This window comes from Pan troglodytes, chromosome 11 (assembly GCF_028858775.2).
Source record: "Pan troglodytes isolate AG18354 chromosome 11, NHGRI_mPanTro3-v2.0_pri, whole genome shotgun sequence".
NCBI classification, from domain to species: domain Eukaryota; kingdom Metazoa; phylum Chordata; class Mammalia; order Primates; family Hominidae; genus Pan; species Pan troglodytes.
Genome location: NC_072409.2, coordinates 72,610,720 through 72,634,151, shown reverse-complemented (window position 1 = coordinate 72,634,151; position 23,432 = coordinate 72,610,720). Strand labels below are relative to the sequence as shown.

At 37.7% G+C, this 23,432-nt stretch overlaps 1 long non-coding RNA gene across 1 annotated transcript in view; it reads right to left on the bottom strand.

The window, feature by feature from the left end:
• LOC107976691 (uncharacterized) overlaps positions 1-18,337 on the bottom strand; it is a 344,614-nt gene extending 326,277 nt beyond the window's left edge. The window contains exon 1 of the long non-coding RNA XR_001720817.3: positions 18,295-18,337. This is a non-coding gene — a long non-coding RNA (uncharacterized LOC107976691). The remainder of the gene's footprint in view (positions 1-18,294) is intronic.
• Between the last annotated feature and the right edge of the window lie 5,095 nt (positions 18,338-23,432).

The window sequence follows — 23,432 nt, the reverse complement described above, 5'->3', positions numbered from 1 at the left end:
GGAATAAAAAAAAAAGTGGCTTTTCTTGTTCATGTTCAATACTGGACACCATCCTATACTACTTAATTTGAAATATAGTTTTTTTAATACCTCAAAACCACCTGATACTAATTCATCTGTTCTAATGTTCCAGGGTTACATCCAGATGCAATGGCTTGGATATGGATGGTTTGTCCCCCACCAAATATGTTGAAATCTGATCCCCAGTGTGAAGGTGTTAGGAGGTGAGGTTAGTGGGAGGTGTTTGGATTATGGGGGTGCATCCCTCAGGAATGGCTTGGTTCTGCTCTTATGGTACAGTGAGTGTGTTCTCACTACTAAAATACTGGATTAGTTCTCATGGGGATGAATGAGTTCCTCAAAAATGGGTGCTATAAAGCTAGGATGCCCCTCAGGTTTACCCTCCTTTTCACCTCTCTGCTTCCCCTTTGACCTTCTCCACCATGCTGTGAGGAAGAATGAAATTCCTCACCAGAAGCCAAGGCCATGCCCTTGAACTTCTCAGCTAGGAAAAATGTGAGTTAAATAACGTCTTTTCTTTATAAATTACCCAGCCTCAGGTATTCTTTTGGAGCAACACAAAACAGACAAAGACAATATCCAACTAAGAAAATGTTCCTTCTCTTTGGTACTTTTTAAAGGATCAGCCCAACTAGTTATGGCCTCCTAAAACCATGCCCAAAAGCCCTCTAAAGCAGTGCCTCTTGAACTTAAATTGTGCCTATGAATCACCTAGGATTTCTGTTAAAATTCAGATTTTGATTCAGTAGGGTCTGGGAAGGGCAGCCGTCTGCATTTCTAACCAATCCTCTGGTGATGTTGATGCTGGGGTCTACAGACCATCAGGTTGAGTAGCGAAGTTCTACAAGATCGAGTATGGCTAGGGATGGTGCACAGGCCTGAGTTTTCCCCTGCTTACCTTTTAAAAAAAAAAAAACAACAACAAAAAACTAGTTATTTTATCCCTGCTTTTATCAACGTAGAGATCCTCAGGGCTACTCGAAGGCAGACACTGTATCACTTTCAACTATTCTTGATGGACTGAGACATACCAGAAATTTTAGTCCCACTGGGCCTTTTAAAAAGGCCCATATAGGGGGCCAGGCACAGTGGGTCATGCCTGTAATCCCAGCACTTTGGGAGGCCAAGGCAGGAGGATCACAAGGTCAACAGATCAAGACCATCCTGGCCAACATGGTGAAACCCCATCTCTACTTAAAAAAATACAAAAATTAGCTGAGTGTGGTGGCGTGCACCTGTAATCCCAGCTACTCCAGAGGCTGAGGCAGGAGAATCACTTGAACCCGGCAGGCAGAGGTTGCAGTGAGCCAAGATTGCACCACTGCACTCCAGCCTCGGCAACAAGAGTGAAACTCCATCTCAAAAAAAGAAAAAAAGAAAAAAAAAGGCTCATATACACTTGTGAAATGTGCTCATCTTGCATATTTAAGGCTAATGATCATAATGTTAAAGAAAAAAGGTCAACAGCTGACTAGATGTCTACCTAGTAGAAGAAAAAACTTATAATCATGTTGCCAGAATGTTACTCTGGTAAAAAACATGTTGTGGACTTAAACTATGGGGAAGCTCCAGCCCACAAGCATTATCAAACTGTTTTAAGAAGAGTCGTTTAGAAGGCACTTTTCTATATGTGCATATCTGTCATGCTAAGTCCACAAGTAGCCTCTGTATGAAGCAAGCATCATGTATATTACTTCTGACAGCAACTATTGTCTTCATTCTGTGTCTCTTACAAGCCCGTCAGCAAGAGCAGTACTGTCTGCCTCAGGACCTACTTACACATCCATTACACCTGCGGGAGACTAATGTTTTAAGACTTATGGTTAATTGTCCCTTGCAAAAAGGACATGCATAAAAAGGTATGGAAAACCCATAAAATCCATGGAATATCAATCATAATGTAAAAATAATTAATCCCTCAAGATAAGTGACTTAGCAGGAAACAGTCCAGGTTTTATTAAATACTAAAGACCCCGTTGCATTCTCTGAACTGTTTAAAAGGAAAGTCTGTTGACATCAAACATGTAGCCCACATGGATTAAATTAGGTCACTCTTTGTGTTACAGTTTAAGATTTCATAAAGTACAGCTTGTGGTTAAATCATGTGTTTCAGTTCTGAAGGGCTGGTTGATGACTTCCCAATCTTTTCAATATTGTACCACTAGTGATATTTACCCAGGCACCACCACAGCACTTTTCAATCTGGTCTTAATAATCTAGCCCTCGGTTTTGTAGCCCACTTCACATTTTGATTCCTAATAAACAAATATTTGTGGTGTGTTTGTGGGCTGTTTAACTGCTGACATATTTGGCTCAGGACAGCATTCCATTTAGAAAGGGGACACACATCTGTGGCCCCTGGGCTAAATGTTGCTGAAAATGAGGTTTCATGGGAAGCAACGGGTCTTTTTTTTTGTTTGAAAGGTTCAGTGACAGCTGACGGCGACTAAACTGGGACCACTATTCAAGGGGGACAATTCTTCAGAAGAGTCTCACGAGGAATTTTTCTTCTCCCTCCCCCACCCCTTACTCTATTTGAGAGCAACAAATGCTAAAGCATTAGTGGATTTTCAGATAAGCAGGATACAGAGAAGACAATGGAAAGGAGAGATTTCCTTTATACATATGCAAGGTCCCTGGATGTCACAGTTTCTGAACTCCTTAGCATGACTCTGGTCATAGACTTAACCACTTGGGAGCTCACAAAGACAAAGAATGTTTATTCATCTCAACATCTTCCTGTTTCCAGGATTAGAGGCTGTCAAAAACAAAGACATCAGCAAGTCCATGCTGTCTGTCTTGTTTCACTTAATTCATTTTGTTTGCAGTCATAACAAGCATGTTATTTATTTAGTTGTAAGTACATACCAAAGTAAGGATGCATTCACTTTAATCCTTTAATTTAACAAGATCACATACTTTAGGAAGCCAAAGGCTTTACAGCAAGATTAGGATAAAGAGTTCTGTTTCCTCTTAGATTAAAATAGATATCCTGAATATTTGATTTCTGGTATATCATTATGGTTGATATTTAGGTGCTCTCTTGCTGAGGTCTAAATTAGTATGTTTATTAAATTCCCTCTAAGTGGCATTTTACCCACTGTGTTTACATTTAGAATCATCTTTCATGATAAAGTCTGTCATAAAATGGGAAAACTGATTTACTGCCTACATTTCTTCCAAGTTTGGTAGCTAAGACCCATCTGTCAACAGAAATAAAGTGTATACACACACACACACACACACACACACACACACACACACACGCTTTGTTTCCTTAAAAGATGTGCAGCCTTTTAGCCCGCCTCCCTTCTTAGTTCAGTTTAGTTCAGTTTTTAGCAGTAGAAGATAGTCCAAATTGGTTTGTTTTCTTTTCTGATTCTTGCCAAAATTTTTCTTTCAGGGCACCCTCTGCACCATCAGGAGGTCAGGCTGGGTTTGCATTCAAAATCTTCTCCTGCCTAAAAAGGTTTAGGCAGAAACAAACTTTTGAATAAGAAATTACTTATTTGGCAAACCATCATTCAAGCATCTAGTCTTGTGGTATAGATTGAGATAAATTTTAAAATAAATAATTAGCTTAGCTTGAGAAAACAAACACCAAAATATGTTAACCTATGAATGAAAATCTTACATGGTTTCAGTCACAAAAAGACTATCAAAATAGTCAATCAGTTTCCACAAAGATTCTGGAGTGACCAGCTTTTATTCAGATGACTTACTGCTACCAGATCTGGCTGGCCTACACACAAGTAAGGAAGGCCTTTAACAAATGGTGAGATATTTGAGAGTTAGGTAAAGTCCTGGTGGCACAAAGATCTGTCATCTAGAATTTGCTGCAATGACTGTACTTCCTGCATTGGTCTTCTCTTTACATAGAAAAGTAGAGCCATCTCTTGCCCAGCTCATGGATCCTCTGTCCACTCTCTCTACCAGTTGCTGTTCAACCTCCAAGACAACCTATTCCAAGCCTGTACAACTCAAACCACCAGCATAATAAAAAGCACACCATCGAGCCAGGAGTACTCAGTAACATCTCAGCCTACAGTGAGTCATCGGGTTAAGTAATCCAAACACCTGGTAGTTCCAGAAGAACTGGCATTCAGGGAAGGTAACTTATGGTGGGAGGGAAGGGAGGCAAATGTCTGAAGAATAGTCAGGTGTCATGAGGGAAGCTGGGCTTCTGAAAAGAGAAGTAGCTTATGCATAGTACAAACAGCACTGGAGGCTTAAAGTGAAACAGGCCTGAGTTCGTGCTCCTGCTTCTTCATCATCATTTGTCAGGCAGTGTTCCAAATACCACTACACATAGTGATACATTTAATCCTCCCAACAACCCTAGGACAAAAGAACTATTAGTATTATTATCTCCATTTTACAGATAGGAAAACTGAGCTACAGAAAGGTTTTGTGTGTGTGTGTGTGTGTGTGTGCGTGCGTGTGTTTTTGAGACAGAGTCTTGCTCTGTCGCCCAGGCTGGAGTACAGTGGCACAATCTGGGCTCACCACAACCTCCGCTTACCAGGTTCAAGCCATTCTCCTGCCTCAGCCTCCCGAGTAGCTGGGACTTCAGGCACCTGCCACCATGCCCGGCTAGTTTTTTTTTGGTTTTTTTTGGGTTTTTTTGTATTTTTAGTAGAGACAGGGTTTCACTATGTTGGCCAGGCTGGTCTCGAACTCCTGACCTCATTATCCACCCACCTCGGCCTCCCAAAGTGCAGGGATTATAGGCAGGAACCACCGCACCCAGCCAAGCTACAGAAAGTTTTCAGTAACTTGCCCAATTTCCCACAGCTAGTAAGGGATGAGGCTGGAATTTGAATCCAGACCAGACTGGATCAAAAAGTCCACGTTTTCAACAAACTTTATGCTAAGTTTATGATGCCCCATAAAGTAGGTGACATAACCTCTGAGTCCCAAGGCTCAATTCAGAAAACTGGACATAAAAATACTTAAGTACCAGCTATGCTGTGAGAATTCAATGTGAATATACATGGTAATCATCATTAAAAATAAATTTCCTTCTTAGAAGAGGTATCTGCAGAAAAGGAAACAAAGAGGGCATGAAAGGGGAGCTTTGCCTGCCTCACTCTTTGGCTGTCATGTTCATGGGCTTCTCACCAACGCTCCACATGTGTCCAGCCTGCTGGGCTCCTCCAATTGCTCCTCCAGCCCTGTCTGGAGATAAATGAACAACTGCTTGAGTAGGGCCACAGGGCACTTTCATCTCCAGCAGAACAGAAAGGAACAATCAAGCAGAGAATATTAATAACAAGCCATATCCTCGTCTTCTGGAACTGCTATGGAAAACTTGGGTTATTTGTTTCAATGTGTTTTCATTCTCACTACATGAACAAAATTCCTTAGCGCTAACTGGAAAAGAATTGCCTGCCGAGAATTACTTCCACTTACCAGAAATTGCCTTTTCCCCTTTGCTTTATATTTTCCAAATCAAGGCACTGTTTTGATGTTCTCACATCAACAAAAATGTATTCACTGCCCACGAAGATTCTGGAGGAGGCTGTTGCAGGACCAGCAGAAATTGCATCCAACTGGGATTAGAAAAAGTGAGTTCTACTCCTGGGTCTTCATTCTTCTTAGGGATCCCTGATTTAACTCCTCCATATTTCTTGACTGTTCCCTTGTAAACTGCAGTAATCTCCCTTGTTCCTTTCCAGCTCTAACTAAGAGAGGTCTTAGTCACATGGCACTGTGCTTGCTCTTTGTACAAAGCAATTAATTGAAAAGTAGAAAACAGAAATCCCTCAAATTGCCATTTTAGTGCTGAATTGAAATTTCTTCCTATTAAGAGAACAACTACTGAATTCAGTCCTATATACTTGGGTATGTGGAACTATCAAAAGAGACATATGCTGACCTATCACAGAAACACCAAAAGGTTCAAGTTACTCTCTGGGGGTAACAAGGTTACTGTTTGAGTCTGTGTTAACTCTTCCAAAATACTTGTCAATAAATGTTTATTCAGGAAAAAAAAAAATGTCATTTATCCAGTCCACCAGTCACAAGACTCCCAACTCTGCTCCTCTAAGTGATTGCTCTTGTTCCCTCTGAATGAATACCTGTCCCAGGGTCCTTCTAAGGCTGGTTTTTTTCTCATTGTTCCAGTCTCACCTAAATGTCAACTTCTCCAAGAGCCCTTCCCTGACCCCTTAATCTAAAGTCACTCTCTATCATGTGTTATTACTGCATTAGTTTGCCAGGGCTGCCATAACAAAGTATCACAAACTGGTTGGCTTAAGCAATGGAAATATATTGTCTCATATCCTTTCACAGTTCTGGAGACTAGAAGTCTGAAATCAGGGTATTAACAGGTTGGTTCCTTCTGATGACTCTGAGAAAGAATCTCTTCCATCCTTCTCTCCTAGCTTCTGGAGATTTGCTAACAATCTTTGGCATTCCTTGGCTTGTAGAAGCATGACCTCAGTCTCTGCCTTCATCTTCACATGGCATTCTCCTTCTCTGTAAGTCTGTCCCCAAATTTCCCCTTTTCATAAGGCCATCAGTCATACTGGATAAGGGGTCCACCCTATCCAGTATAACTTCATCTTCTCTAATTACATCTTCGGTGACCCCATTTCCAAATAAGTCATAGTCTGAGGTACTTGGGATAAGGACTTCAACATATGAATGGGGTTGGGGCTAGCACAATTCAACCTATAACAATTAAACTTTTACATTTCCTTCACAGAAGATTTCCCAAGCTTATTGTCTTTCTTTCTAAATTTTATTTAATTTTAGATTCGGGGGTACATGTGCAGGTTTGTAACACAGGTATAATGCATAATGCTGAAAATTCGGTTTCTAATGATCCCATCACCCAAGTCGTGAATATAGTACCAGATAGGTAGTTTTTCAACCCTTGCCCTACTTCCCTCCCTCCCCTTTTTTAGAATCCCTAGTATGTATTGTTCCCATCCTTATGTCCCTGTGTACCCAACGTTTAGCCCCCACTTATAAATGAGAACATGAGTTATTTGGTTTTCTGTTTCTGTGTTAATTTGTTTAAGATAATGGCCTCCAGCTGCATCCATGTTGCTGCAAAGAGCGTGATGCTGAGCTTTTTTATGGCTGCATAGTATTCTGTGATGTACCACATCTTCTTTATCCAGTCCACCACTGATGGGCACCTGAGTTGATTCCATGTCTTTGCTATTGTGAATAGTGCTGTAATAAACATATGAGTACAGGTGTCTTTTTGGTAGAATAATTTATTTTCCTTTGAGTATATAACCAGTAATGGGATTCCTGGCTCAAATGGTAGTTCTATTTTTAGTTTTTTGAGGAATCTCCAAATTGCTTTCCACAGTGGCTGAACTAATTTGCATTCCCACCAAGAGTATATAAGCATTCCTTTTTCTCTGCAACCTCACCAGCATCTGTTATTTTTTGACTTTTTAATAATAACCATTCTGAATGATGTGAGATGGCATCTCATTGTGGTTTTAATTTGTATTTCTCTGATGATTAGTAATGTTGAGCATTTTTTCATATATTTTCTGGCCACTACATATATATCTTTTGAAAAGTATCTGTTCATGTCCTTTGCTCACTTTGTAATGGGGTTATTTGGTTTTTGCTTGTGGATCTGTTTAAGTTCCTTACAGATTCTGGATATTAGTCCTTTTACAGATGTGTACTTTGCAGATATTTTCTCTCATTCTGTAGGTTGTCTGTTTACACTGCTGATAGTTTCTTTTGCTGGGCAGAAGCTCTTTAGTTTAATTAGGTCCCACTTGTCAATTTCTCTTTTTGTTGCATCTGCTTTTGAGAACTTAGTCATAAATTATTTGCCTAGGCCAATATCTAGAATAGTACTTCCTACATTTTCTTCTAGGATTTTTATAATTTGAGATTGTGACATCCATCTTGAATCTTTAATCCATCTTGAGTTAATTTTTATATACAGTGAGAAGTAGCAGTCCAGTTTCACTCTTCTGCATATGGCTAGCCAGTTTTCCCAGCACAATTTATTGAATAGAATATCCTTTCTCCATTGTTTATTTTTGTTGGCTTTGTTGACGATCACTTGGCTGTAGATGTGTGGCTTTATTTCCGGGGCCTCTAATCTGTTCCATTTGTCTACTGACTACTGATTTCTGTATATTAATTATGTTACTAGCTACTTTGCAAATTTCCTCATTGGTATATAATAATTCTGGAGCTTTAAAAAATATTAGCCATCACATTAATATATAGATTTATAGAAAAGTAATTAGTAGGAAATTTGGATTCATTCATTCACAAATATTTATTGAGTATACACTATATGTCAGGAAATCTTCAAGGCTCTAGATATCAGGCCATCATTAGCTTGGGAGGTATTTTTTAAGAATTCACTTCCTTAAGATATTTTACTTATATCTGTTTGGAAATCATTGTATATCCTGATTTTATTGAAAGAGAGTGTTGTACTGCCTTTGCTGAATAATTTTGGCAATAAACATGCACATCTATGATGTCTGTGATTTCAATCACATCCTCTTGAATTGTGCTGCCATCATGTAGCGTACAATCTGCACAAATGCAGCAGCCATGGAAACTGGTGAGTAAGACGGTAAAGAATTCTGCTGTCTTGTAGCTTACCTTCTGCTAAGGAAACAGAGTTTTCACCAGCACAATGAGCTTATAGGGCTAATGGAGGGTATTCCTAAAATCATCATTATTTTTGTCTCCTGCTATCTTTTTAAATCTTGTTAGTAGAAGTCATCCTTCCCTTGACTTTTCCATGAAAACTCTAGCAGTCCTATGATCTTTCTTGTGATTCTTAAGTAATAATAAACTACACCTAGAAATACAACTTACAAGGGATGGGAAGGACATCTTCAAGGAGAACTACAAACCACTGCTCAAGGAAATAAGAGAGAACACAAACAAATGGAAACACATTCCATCCTTATGGCTAGGAAGAACAAATATGGTGAAAATGGCCATACTGCCCACACTAATTTATAGATTCATTGCTATCCCCATCAAGCTACCATCATTGACTTTCTTCACAGAATTGGAAAAAACTGCATTAAATTTCATATGGAACCAAAAAAGAGCCCATATAGCCCAGACAATCCTAAGCAAAAAGAACAAAGCTGGAGGCATCATGCTACCTGACTTCAAACTATACTAGAAGGCTACAGTAACCAAAATAGCATGGTACTGGTACCAAAACAGATATATAGACCAATGGAGCAGAACAAAGGCCTCAGAAATAATGCCACACATCTACAACCACCTGATCTTTGACAAACCTGACAAAAACAAGCAATGGGGAAAGGATTCCCTATTTAATAAATGATGTTGGGAAAACTGGCTAGCCATATGCAGAAAACTGAAACTGGACCCCTTCCTTACACCTTATACAAAAATTAACTCAAGATAGATTAAAGACTTAAATGTAAGACCTAAAACCGTAAAAACCCTAGAAGAAAACCTAGTCGATACCATTCAGGACATAGGCATTGGCAAAGACTTCATGACTAAACCACCAAAAGCAATAGCAAAAAAACCCAAAATTGACAAATGGGACCTAATTAAACTTAAGAGTTTCCGCACAGCAAAAGAAACTACCATCAGAGTGAACAGGCAACCTACAGAATGGGAGAAAAATTTTGCAATCTATCCATCTGACAAAGGGCTAATCTCCAGAATCTACAAGGAACTTAAACAAATTTACAAGAAAAAACAAACAACCCCATCAAAAAGTGAGTGAAGGATATGAACAGATACTTCTCAAAAGAAGACATTTATGTGGCCAAAAAACAAATGAAAAAAAGCTCATCATCACTGGTCATTAGAGAAATGCATATCAAAACCACAATGAGATACCATCTCACGCCAGTTAGAATGGCGATCATTAAAAAGTCAGGAAACAACGGATGCTGGAGAGGATGTGGAGAAATAGGAATTATTTCACACTGTTGGTGGGAGTGTAAATTAGTTCAACCATTGTGGAAGACAGTGTGGCGATTCCTCAAGGATCTAGAACTAGAAATACCATTTGACCCAGCAATCCCATTACTGGGTATATACCCAAAGAATTATAAATCATTCTACTATAAAGACACATGCACAGGTATATTTATTGTAGCACTATTCACAATAGCAAAGACTTGGTACCAACCCAAACGCTCATCAATGATAGACTGGGTAGAGAAAATGTGGCACATATACAATAGCAAAGACTTGGTACCAACCCAAATGTCCATCAGTGATAGACTGGGTAAAGAAAAGTAGCACATATACATCATGGAATACTATGCAGCCATAAAAAAGATGAGTTCATGTCCTTTGTTGGGACATGGATGAAGCTGGAAACCATCATTCTCAGCAAACTAACACAGGATCAGAAAACCAAACACTGCATGTTCTCACTCATAAGTGGGAGTTGAACAATGAGAACACACGGACACAGGGAGGGGAACATCACACGCTGGGGCCTGTCGGGGGGTGGGGCGCTAGGGGATGGATAGCATTAGGAGAAATACCGAATGTAGATGATGGGTTGATGGGTGCAGCAAACCACCATGGCACGTGTATACCTGTGTAACAAACCTGCACGTTCTGCACATGTATCCCAGAACTTAAAGCATAAAATAAATCAATAAATGAATGAATAAATTAAATTAAATTAAATTAAATTAAATTAAATTTAAAAAGGAAAGTGCAGGAGTACTCACTTCCCCTGCCCCTCCCTGCTAGCATACTCATGAATGGGCAAGGGTCATTCATGGCGAGAAAAGACTACCCTACGGTGGCACTACAAGGGAACTCTAAAACATTGCCTCACTGTTGCCCTAAAAGTCACTTAGCTGGAACGTTATGATTCAAGTCTTAGCTCAAATGTTATCCCCTCAGAGAAGGTAACGCCTAACTACCCTCATCTAATGCCCCACACTCCACAATCACTTCCTATTGTTTTGCAATTTTTAAGATGTTCTTCATAGGCCTAATTCCTGTAAATTATATCTGTTTACTTGCTTACAGTCTGTGTCTTTCAGGGAGAATGAAAGCAGAACACTATATTCCCAACATCTAGAATGGTTCCTGGAGCACTTATGATACTCAATACATTTTTAAATTAATTTGTACCTTCTTACTCCTTTGAAAGTTATCATGGCTCCAGGGTTATTTCTTCTAGTTCATCTGTTTCAATGGTATTACCCTCAGCTTACTTAATATTTGTTGGACACCTAATATGTATCTGACACTGTTCTAGGTGCTTAGGATACAGTAGAGAAAAACAAATCTCTGCCTTGATGAAGTTTCTATATTACTGCAAAGAGTTCTTAATAAACAAATGAATAAATATATACCCTGTTAGACATATGAGCGCTGTGAGGGGGAAATTAAAGCAGGATAAGAGAGTAGAAAGTGATGGGCTGGTGGACACAAAGCCCTGATGGAAGATCATGGAATATCTGAAGGATTAAGGGAAAGAGCCAAACAGGTAACTGACAGAAGAGCACTGCAGGCAGCCACATGTCAAAGCCCTGAGGAGGAGCATGCTTTGGGGGCCGAGGCGGACAGGCCACGAGGTCAGGAGATTGAGACCATCCTGGCTAACATGGTGAAACCCCATCTCTACTAAAAATACAAAAAATTAGCCAGGCATGGTGGCAGGCGCCTGTAGTCCCAGCTACTTGGGAGGCTGAGGCGAGAGAATGGTGTGAACCCAGGAGGTGGAGCTTGCAGTGAGCTGAGATCGTGCCACTGCACTCCAGCCTGGGCAGCAGAACAAGACTCTGTCTCAAAAACAAACAAACAAACAAAAAGAAACAAGGAACCAATGTGGCAGGCAGAGAGTGAATAAGGTAGAGACTGGTGGGAAATGAGGTAGGTAAGAAGGTAACTGGGGACTAGATCTGGTGGACCCCTGTGGACCCTGGTAAGGACATGGGCTTTTATGCTTAGTGAGATGAGGAATAATCCTGAGGGTTCTGGAGTAGAATGATCTCTCTTTTTGAAAGAGAGAGGCTGCCAAGTATGGTAACAGACCATGGCTTAGTGGGAGTAGAAGTGGAGGTGAGAATAAAGGACAGAGGCCATACTGGCTCTATTGCAATAGCCCAGGTGAGAAATAATGCTGGCTTGGACTAGGAAATAGGGGAGAAAGTATTTGGGTACATCTGTTGAAGAAAGAGTCAATGGAATTTACAGAAAGATTCAATGAGGGATATAAAAGCAAATATCAAGGTCCAGATTTCAGTTCTTTCCTCTAACCTTTCTGCTTTAAGTTCCTCTCGTGAATTCCTAATTATATCTCCTTGGCAAACTACTAACCTCACCTGGGTCTTCCTCCACAGGGCAGGGCCTGGTTCCCACTCTGGATCCCCTTCATGATCATGCAACTAGCTGAAAAGCACTTGCTCCATACATAGTTATCATGAGGAGCCCTTACCTGCCTCTCCTGCTTTATCTTACCAATCTCTATTATCACCCTGCACTCAAATCAAAATATCCTGCCTCTGAAACATTCAAATCCCATCTGTTCCATAAAGCTCACTTGGTCTAATCTCTATGTCCTTTAAAATTTATAGAAATTGTAAAATTCATCAGGCAAGCAATTATGTTTTGCATTGTGACATGTCTTCTTGTCAATTTAAATGTTTTATTATTCCTTAATATTTCATGCAATCTTATATCATTAATGAAAATATAACTTCTTCATGGGCAGAAAAGTCTACCTTATATTCCTTTACATTCTCTTATCACATAGCATTTACTGACACATAGTGCCCTGTATTTAGTAGATGACGAATAAAAATGAACTCATGTGATTATATAAACGTGATTATATTCTGGCTCTAGTTTCTCCCTCCATTTCCTCACCATCCATCTCCTTATTGTTCCCACATAACCAATCACACAGCCCCTCAAATGTGTCTGTTTTAGCTGAAAACATGGTTAATAAAGGGAAGAAATGTAATATATAACTAGAAGGATAAGCTGCAGTTTTATCTTGGGGTCTACAATGCAAGACTAGATACCTAACACTTAATTTGGTAGGCAAATGTAAATTTTTAAATGTTTTTGAACAAGGAGATGCCATGACAATAGCGATGTTTTAGTAAAGAAGGTTAATGTACCTACCTGTATATTATGGATTCTAAGGGAAATAGGTGAGTGAGTGCCGACATTCCTGATCTAACTACTGAGCGGGTTCGTGTGAGAAGTATTAAAGGTCGGAAATAAAGCACTGGCTGGCAAAGAAATGTGAAGTATGCAGTAGAAGGGGGTTAGATATCATGACTGAAAAAGAAAGAGGAGTTACATGTGAGAGGTTTTAATGTTCAGTTCCTGGGAAAAACAATTATTACATCATTAATAGAAACAGTGAAGTCAAGGAAAAGTCAATTGCAGAAAGAGCACAGTGAATTATTTTCAACATTCTGAATTTGAGATGGCATCATTTATCCACATAGAGCCACCTTGGAGGCAATAGGAGATCAAGGGTTATAAGTTAAAAGAAATGTCTGTAATAGAGATAGAGTTTTATGAGAGACAACGGTTTGCAAAAGCACAACCTTCAGCTTTCCCCAATTTAGCCTGTTTTCCTGACTTAGACAAATCCAGCTGCCACAGCTTAAATTATCTCCAACAACTAGCTTGTAACAGGGATATTCAAGAGACAGAGGGATAAAGGATTAGAAAGAAGGTCCTGCTGTGGCTGAAGCTGTGATTACAAGCTGGACTCCTGCTCTCATGTGAACATCTTTCCTTAATTTACTCAAATTCTTCCCTCATTATGTTATTGGGATATCAAGTCTGGCCAGTGAGTTTCTCTCAAATACATTCTGTACCAGTAAATTTCATAGTAATAATATACTAAATATGATAACTAACATGACTTACAGTCATAATGCCTTTTCAGAATTCATGCTGCTGTTTATGTTTAAGTTGTGATATTATTGACTTGCCTTAGTCAACCACACACCATACATGATTTCTAGAAACTGCACTCTCCAGAAAGCCTGGTGCCATTCCATATAGATCACGCACTGCATTTACAGTCAACTCTCCCAGTTGATAGAAGCATGAATCCAAACATGAACTCAGCAAACCTAAGGGAGTGGTTTTGCTGAATTGCATCAATATCTATTGGAAGCAATGGTGAATGAATCATAAAACAGCAAAGGAGTATGGATGTATTTAAAAAGGATTGAAAAAGAACACAAGTGTGATTTCTATTGAGTCTCAAAAGGTAAACCTCTAACTTATAGGCAGGAAATCCAAGAAGAAAAGTACCACCTATAACCCTAGACAAATAGAAAAAGGAATAACAAAAATTATGGCAGAAAGACCAAACCAATCATTATGAGAACAACCAAGTTTACAGTTTATGTGAGGAATTTATACAGAAAATCGACAGTGGGAAAGTGCAGAGATAGACTCTCTGAATGGGTTTCAAGTTCTGAGAACTGACTGAAATTGACAATGAAGAATTTCATGCACTTTTCTCTAGGTTTGTATCTCTTGTAACTGCACATACAAATAAATAATCACTCAATGTACACACAAAAGTTCCTTACTTGAAGGCAAATGAATTATGCAATTATAAAATTATTTCAATATTACATCTGTAAAAGAAGCTTTAGAAACCAACAGTTTCAAAAGAGACTCCAGATGAAATGTAATATGCTAATTTGGGAAGCTGCAACTTTAAACACTAGGAATGTAAGCATATCAAAAGAAAAAAAGGTTAAGTGTAGGATAATATCTCTTAAATTCCATTTTTATTACTTTGTCCGTATAACACATATAATGATTTCAAATCAATATTTAACTATTCGGTTGTCATAAATTTCTTAGGCACCAGGAGAGAAAAAGAATAGGAGGAAGAAAACAAAACAGTTCTATAGGAATAAAGCACTGATTTAAATGTTAATGTTTGTTACAGAAACACTAACATTGTCTTTGGGGTAGGTGTGTGTGTGTGCACAAGTGAACTCATGCTCACGTGTGCATGAGTGCTTTGGCAGGGGAAAGGTATTCTCACTACCTCAGGCATTGTGTGAAAAACCAAAATCAGATCTAATGAAGCAATGGGGATGCAAATAATTAGTTTTGATAATGCAAAGTAAAAGGATTCTGACTCTCTGAATAAGGTGTAGAAAAATAAACAGAAATGAAACAAAATCTAAAATGAAAACTTCTACGAGTTACTGGGTATATCTTTGTGGAGGCCGAACATTTGACAGCAATGAACAACTCTAAGAAAGGAGTGCCATTCTTAATCTGTGTGAATGGCTCTCCCTGGAATTATTCTGTGAACAACCTGTGTAGCCATAAGTGGCTACCCTACTTGGTGTAGCTATGCCCAAAGATTTATTTTTTTCTGTCAAGAGTTCTTTTTTGTTTGTTTGTTTGTTGTTTTTTGTTTTTTGGTTTTTTTTTGAAATGGAGTCTTGCTCTGTCGCCCAGGCTGGAGTGCAGTGGTGCAATCTCAGCTTACTGCAACCTCCACCTCCCTGGTTCAAGTGATCTTCCTGCCTCAGCCTCCTGTGTGGCCCCAGGAAAAGGGCCCATGAAGGAATTACAAGCATGCACCACAATGCCTGGCTAATTTTTTTGTATTTTTAGTAGAGACAGGTTTCACTGTGTTGGCCAGGCTGGTCTCAAACTCCTGATCTCAAGTGATCCACCCACCTCGGCCTCCCAAAAGTGCTGAGATTACAGGTGTAAGCCACCATGCCCGGCCTCTGTCAATAATTATTAAGTCTCAAATTACTCAGGTGCCAACTGTGGTTCAAATAATAGGCAAAGCTTTAAAAGATTTCTTGGCTATACACATGCACCCTTAGATCTCCAAATTTCAAAGAGCCTGGGATGAAATATGTACAGGTCTGTTTGCATTGCTATAAAGGAATACCTCAGACTAGGTAATTTATAAAGAGGTTTATTTTGGCTTATGCTTCTGCAGGCTGTATAGGAAGTGTGGTGTCAGCAACTGTTTTGGGTGAGGGCCTCAGGAAACTTACAATCATGGCAGAAGGTAAAGGAGGAACCAGCATATTACATGGTGGGAGGGAGCAAGAAAGAGAGGTGTCAGGCTCCTTTTTAAACAGCCAGCTCTGTTGTGAACTAATAGAGAGAGAACTAACTCATTACCATGAGGACAGGACCAAGCCATTCATGAGGGATCTGCCCCCATGACCCAAACACCTCCTATTATTCCCTATCTCCAACATTAGGGATCACATTTCCACAGAAGATTTGCAGGGGACACACATCCAAACCATAACAAAATGATAACATTTACTGGAAAAAAATTAGGTGTATTTCCCTCCTCTACAGGTAGATTTTATTAATATGACCTCCCTCTAACTAAAAGCAAAGGACAACACAATAAAATATCAAACTTTAAAAGTTGGGCTAAATAACGTTTCCATTTACATTTCTTTCTCAGGTAAGAAATAAATCATTCTTATTTCTTCTGTCTTTCTGTAAGTTACAGTTGTGATCTTTAGAGAGTGAGAAAAATTAAGTCAGCCTTTAACAATTTTCAGATAGAATATTTTACTTAAAAAATAGGTAAGAAATAATTATAAAAGTTACTTTGAGACCATTCAATCATTTCAAGAGCCAACATGTAGTTATCAGATGGTATTAAACATTGGTCATTATGAAAGTGACTGTGGTTCAAACTTGTGACCTAAATCTCAAAGCTTACCCTAAATTAACTCTCAAAATAATACATATATGTGACCCTCTCACTGCTGCCAAATATCACTACGGTTTTGAAGTATTCAAATCTTCAAAAGAATCTCATTTATTTAAATGCCTTTAAATTCAGGGCAGCTGTAAAAAGCATTGATAAACTCAAAGCTAATATATTGTTTTCAAGATTTAGTGTGGGCTAATTTTTGGTAATCATATGCAACCATTCTTAAAGCAACCAAAATATCTTTGAAATAATTAGTTATCTCTTAATAATTAAAGCCTGCTTTATCTAATTTAAATTCTAGATTAAATCTATTTAAAGCAATTTAATGGTTTACTTTTTAAATTATTGAGTCAAAAATATGCAAAAGAAATGTTGTAATAATTCCCACCAGTGCTATCAAATCTACTAATAGAGCAATAAGTATTGTATTATTTTTAATGATACCATCACCTTTCTCCCCCAAGAATAAGAAGCATGAGTGAATGTTTACTAAATGAAATTCAAGAAGGCCTCAGGAAAAGGCCACTTTAGAACTGGGTATCTAACAAATTCAAGTTGGTTTTCTAGCACAAATTTAACATCAATACCATTCATACCAAACAAATATCAAGTCTATAATATGGAGGGAGATCTTATTGCAGAGAACCAAAGAATACCACATTTATTCTGCCTTTCAAAGAACTGTCACTGTAATTGCTGTAACTATAGCCTGGTTTTGTGGTAGAACTTATGCCATAATTTGATTCTAAAGAAAAGGCTCAATGTACCCAGAATTTCCACATACTCTCTCCTGCTTTCTGTAATTAGGAAATCTAGACATTTTCCTGAGTTTAATGAAGCAAACTTTAAGGCTGAGTGAAGTAGAATCAGAGCTGTCACATGCCCCAGTGAGTTAAATTCTTGACCACAGGAAGTGCCTCAATTCTGTATTCCTGGCTCTTGCCTCCAAACTACTTGTCTCCATTTCTAACAGTGACTGTAAAAACAAGGGGTGAAATGTTCCATTCTGACATTCAGAATAATGCTTCTGCAGTTTCCATGTCCCCAGGAAAAGGGCCCATGAAGGTAGCAACGTTATCTATCTTGTTCATTGTTCTGAAACTGGCACTATTTCCAGCATAGAAAAGGTCTCAGTAAATATATGCTAACTGATTGATTCCTAAAGCCTCCAGACAATTCATTCTTGAGTTCAACTTCCATTATTGCTATAGAAGAGAATACTATTTTCAGGATGTGGCATAACATGCTTTAATGCATAAAGAGATTTTTTAATGAATGAACAGCTTCAGGGGAGAGACATGAGAAACCAGTGCTTATATATGTCTCAAATACGTAATGCAAAAGAAAATCTCTATTATGCTTAAGACCAAATCATCCCCTTTCCTCTCTCCAACCCCTGTTCCTCTAATCATCATCTCATCTCATGACAACACACCTACCCAGTCATCTAAGACAGAAATGTCAGAAACCTTTGATTTCTTCTATTTGACCACTGGAACTATCATTAGTTACTATGTCATGGAAATTCTTTTTCTTCATATCCTTCTTGAAACTACTCCCCAACCTCAACTACCATAGCCAGTACAAACTCTTACCTGAAATATAGGTCAGCCCTTCCTTCTTCCTGCGTATATTATTCTGTTGAAAAAGGAAATTACATGAGTCTGAGAGAAGTTTATTTTTTACAAAGCCAGTGGAGTTATTACATAGTTTTTATTTTCAAATTGTATTCTGTGATATTTTTCAACATATTCTTAAATTTAAAGGGTAAACTTACAGGCATAAAAACTGAATCTACTTTTTTGCATCTTTCAAATAATCTATTTTTAAAATATTTTCCACATTGCTTCCAAATCTAGAGAATTATTCCAGAAAGAGAATTCCAGGTTAAAATGAGTTACTTCTATAACCCCTCTTCCAAAAAATTCTGTGTATTACACATGTGTATGTTTTAAGTTCATGGACCCATGATTTACAGAAATGGTTTCAACAGTTTTATTTAGATATTATTGACAGACAATATATGCCATGTATTTAAAGTGTACAGTTTGATAAGATTGGGAATATGTACATACATGTGAAACAATCATGACAAGCAGGGTAATTAACATATCCATTATTCTTAAAAGTTTCTCATATTCCCTTATAATTTCTCCTTCATGTGTCCTACATCTTGAGAATCATCATTTCACATATTTTGTCTGAGTGGGTTTTTTCTTGGTTATTTTAGGCAGTAGAGTAAATGTAGTCCCTGTCTCTCCATCTTTTGCAGAAGTCCCTCAGTTAATATTTTTACTATATAATTTCAGTTACTTTCTTAGTGAGTGATGTAAGGATTACAATATGCATTTTAAGTAATCATAATCTATTTGAAACTTAAACCAGCTTAATTTTGGTAAAATATAGAAACTGTCCTGTATCCTCTCTTTGTGCCATTATTGTAATATATATTACATCTATGTTATAAACTCAACAATAGTTACAATTATTATATATATATCATATATTTATATATTATATATAATTTATATATTATAATACCTTTATATATTATAACACCTTTTTAAAAATTTAAGAGAAAAATATTTATGTAATCTTTTATATTTATCCATATATTTAGCTATTTCCAGTGCTCTTTATTCTTGTAAATAAATACATGGATTTCAGTTGCTATCTAGTGATTTTCAGACTAAAAGATTTTCTTTAGTATTTCTTGTAAGACAAATCTGTTAGTAAAAAATTATTTCAGCCTTTGTTTATGTGAGAATGTCTTTTTTCACTTTCATTTCTTAAAAAGTTTTCCTAGAATATAGAATTCTTAGTTGAGAGTTATTTTATTTTCTTTCAGCATTTTGAATATGTATTTTGCTGCCTTCTGTCATTCATTATTTCTGATAAGAAATTAATTGTTAATCTTATTGAGGTTCTCCTGTACTTGGTGAGTATTTTTGTTCTTGCTGCTTTCAAGACTCCTTCTATCTTCGTGTTTCAGTTTGACTATGACATGACTATGTGTGAATCTTTCTATTTATCCTACTTGGGGTTTGTTGAGATTCTTGAATCTGTAGAGTCATGTTTTTCGTTACATTTTGGAAGTTTTCTGTCATTACTCCTAAAAATGTTCTATTTCATTCTTTCTCTCTTATCCATCTGAGAATTCCATTACATGTATACTGATAAACTTGCTATTGACCTAGAGGTCTCCAAGGCTCTGTTCATTTTTCTTCAATCTTTATTCTCTCCATTCTTCAAACTGGATAATTTCAACTGATTTATTTGAAGTTTTCTGTTTTTTTTTTTTTTTTCAAATCTTCTACTGAGCTCCTTCAATAAATCTTTCTTTATTGTACTTTCAACTCCAGAATTTTCCATATATTTATTTTTGACACTTTGTATCTCTCTTTATTAATATACTGTAATTGCTAAGTAGTTGTCATCATACTTCTCCTTTAGTTGTTAAAACATGGCTTCCTTTAGTTCTTTGAACACATTTAAAATAGCTTCTTTGAAATCCTTCTCTGTTAAATCCAAAATCTGGACCCACTCGGTTTCTGTTGACTGCTTTTTTCCCCTGGGTATGTTTTGCCTTGTCCTGTTGCTTTGTATGTTTTATTATTTTTATTGAAAATTTGATATTTTAGATAATATATTATAGTAATTCTAGATTCTTATATTTTCCCCAAGAGTTAGAGTTGCTGTGTTTTTGTTTTAGAAACTTATCACTGTAAATCTGTAGAATTGTTTCCCCTATGACATGTGGCCCCTGGTGTGTCTGCTCAGTAATTTAAGTCTTGTTTTTATTTTTAAGCTTGGCTTTCTTGAGGTCATCCCTGTGTCTGTTTAGCTTAATAGTCAGCCAATGATTCATCAGTGGTTTTAATCAAACTCTTTGAACCAATAAACCTTATACTGTTAATCACTGGATCTGTGTGCGGGTTCATTCAAAGTTTAAGAACTTTCAGTCTTGCTCCAGCATTTATTTTCTGCTGGGTTCTTGTGGATCAACTCTACAGGTATATAGCCTCCCAATTAGCCAAGGATATGTAGACAGATTGAGCTCTTGATGGTCTCCCATCTACATATACAATGTAGTTAGAAGAAGGTACAGAAAAAGTATCCATCCCCTCTAAGGCTGTCTTATAGCTAGGATCTCCCTGTTTTATTTCTAATTGGCTCGTTGGTCTGGTGCTTGCTCAAACTGGGTTGACAGCTCAGATGAGAAGTTGCTAGCTTTCCTGATATGCTTGCTTCCAAGATCAGTACTTTTACTGAGAATGCTTTTGAAAGTGAGTTTTTCATATTTCGTACAAAATCAAGTGAATCTGTTCTGGCAACAAAGCTTCTGGCTTTCATAGCTTGCCACACACAGTAGAACTACCCTACTAATCAAGCTTGCAAGAAGGGAAAAAGGTCCAGTCAATAACGTGATAGATTCCCAATGTTTTTATCTGGAGTTCAGTAGTTTTTCATAAGCAAATGCTTTTCAATTTGTTTTTTACTTTGATTGATTTCAAGGGCCATGTTTTGGGGAAAGAGGACTTGCCTCCCTCCTCATTCTACAATAAAGAAGTTGGGCTTCTTGACTGATTTTTCTATTCCTTATGGATCAATTTTCCTGCTTCTTTGCATGTTCAGTAACTTTTAATTGAAAGCCAAACATTGTGAATTTTACATTCTTAGGTGCTAGATGACTGTATATCCCTATACATATTCTTGAGCTTTGGTCTGAAACACAGTTGATTGGAAATAATTTGTTCCTTTTGTGTCTTTCTTTTAAGCTTTGGTAGGTGGGAACAGGGCAATGTTTTAGGCTACAGCTAATTTTGTCACATTACTGAGTTTAAAGTCTTCTGAACACTCCACCTGATGACTTTCTCTTGTCAGCTTTTCTACTCTAGCTGGTAAGAACAGGAACTATTCCCAGCCTGTGTGTGTTCTGGTGATTATTCCTTCTAATGCTCTCAGCTGGTTCTTTCCATGGCGTCAGGAAGTTTCCCTAATAGCATGTACTGATCATTATTCAGCTAAAGCTTCAAGGGAGACCTCTGCAGATCTCTGAAGTTCTTTCTCTATGCAGATCTCTCCTCTATGGTCCCTTGCCTGACAAACTCTAGCTACTTTCATCTCCCCAGATTCCCAGCTTTGTCTCCTTAACTCAGGAAAACAACTCCACATGAGTTCCCCCTCACATGCTACAATCTGGAAACTCTCTCCAGGCAATAGGCTAGGGTAATCATATGGCTATTTTCATCTGCTTCCCATCTCTTAGGAAATTGTCTTTTATTGCTTGATGTTCAGTATCTTGAAACCATTGTTCCATATATTTCATCTGTTATTTTGTTAAGCTGATTCAGGTGGGAGGGAAAATCTGATGCCTGTTATCCCTTCTTTCTCAGAAGTCCGGAATGCTTATTTTGATCAAGGGAACACATTTACTTGAGTCTGTTGATTATTTTTTCCCTTAATTTGTTTTTCTATCATCCTCCTGTAAACCATTCATGTTAATTGTCACTTGACCCAGTCTTAATCATGCAACATGTATTTTTTTAATACTTACTATAGCCAGCCACTGCCCTAAGTGCTGAGGATATAGACACAAATTAAAATACAACCACATGCTGAAGGAATCTGTGGCCAGAATCACCGTCCTAGTTTCTCAGTGTTGGGTCATTCAGATGAGCACTCTGTTCTTCCCTCACCCAGCTCCACACACCTTTACCCTACCTACTAGTCCTGTTGCTTCACACTCTGCATTGCATGTTCCTAATTCATTTAGGTAAAGAGAATATTTTTAAAGCCTCATACACCTTTTCCTTTATGCCATCTCTCTCTAATAAAAAGAAAACGTTTCATCTCTCTGTTATGCAGGCCTATGTTTATTATGTTTTTCTCTTATTACATTAATTTTATTTGAGCAAAAGAACAACAATCATGTTTAAGCTTACGATGGGAAACAACACAGCAAGACTCCATAAATAGAGTTTAATTGCAGTAATTACTTACGTTAATTATATATCAACTGATTATTTTTAAGACATATTTATTGAGCACCATCAGCTTTCAGAAGTACCCATCATTCTCCCACTATATTTTTCAGATTTTCTACCCATGCTCAGAATAATCAACTATCATCTGACACATGATATAATAAGTACCTAATGAAATCCCAATTAAAATTGTATTTGAGACGCTTAATTTTAGAGATAAATTAGCAATAATTACATGATTCAAGAATCCACATCAGACAGGAAAGACACAACTATATCTTAACTGGAAAGGACAAGCACAGATGAAGCCTTTTAATGTGCTTTCCAAAACCTGTTACAAAACATTATTGTACCTCAGCAGATGGTACCAAGAGATGTCTTTTTATTTTTTTAAAAATAGACAGTTTCCTTTCATACGCTGACTTGAGTGATTTTAGTCCTCATTATTACTGTCATCTGTTAGAGACAGAAAAAAAAAGCAGGAGGGAGCATGTTATTTTCCATAAGGCAAGAACATCAGTATGGAGCCAGCCTTTGAGCATACTAAGTTTAATTTACTGAGCCGCAATAAGAAGGAGAATGCACGGACTGGCTCTTAGCTGTTCATTTCAAACAACTTATCTTCATTTGGAGCTGAGGCACTTGGTGCTTGCTGAGTACCATGCTTCCTCTCCTTCTCCTCCCTCTACCCAACCCCCAGCTAATTTTTTCCCTCTTTAGATTTAATGAATTCTGGAACCAATCAA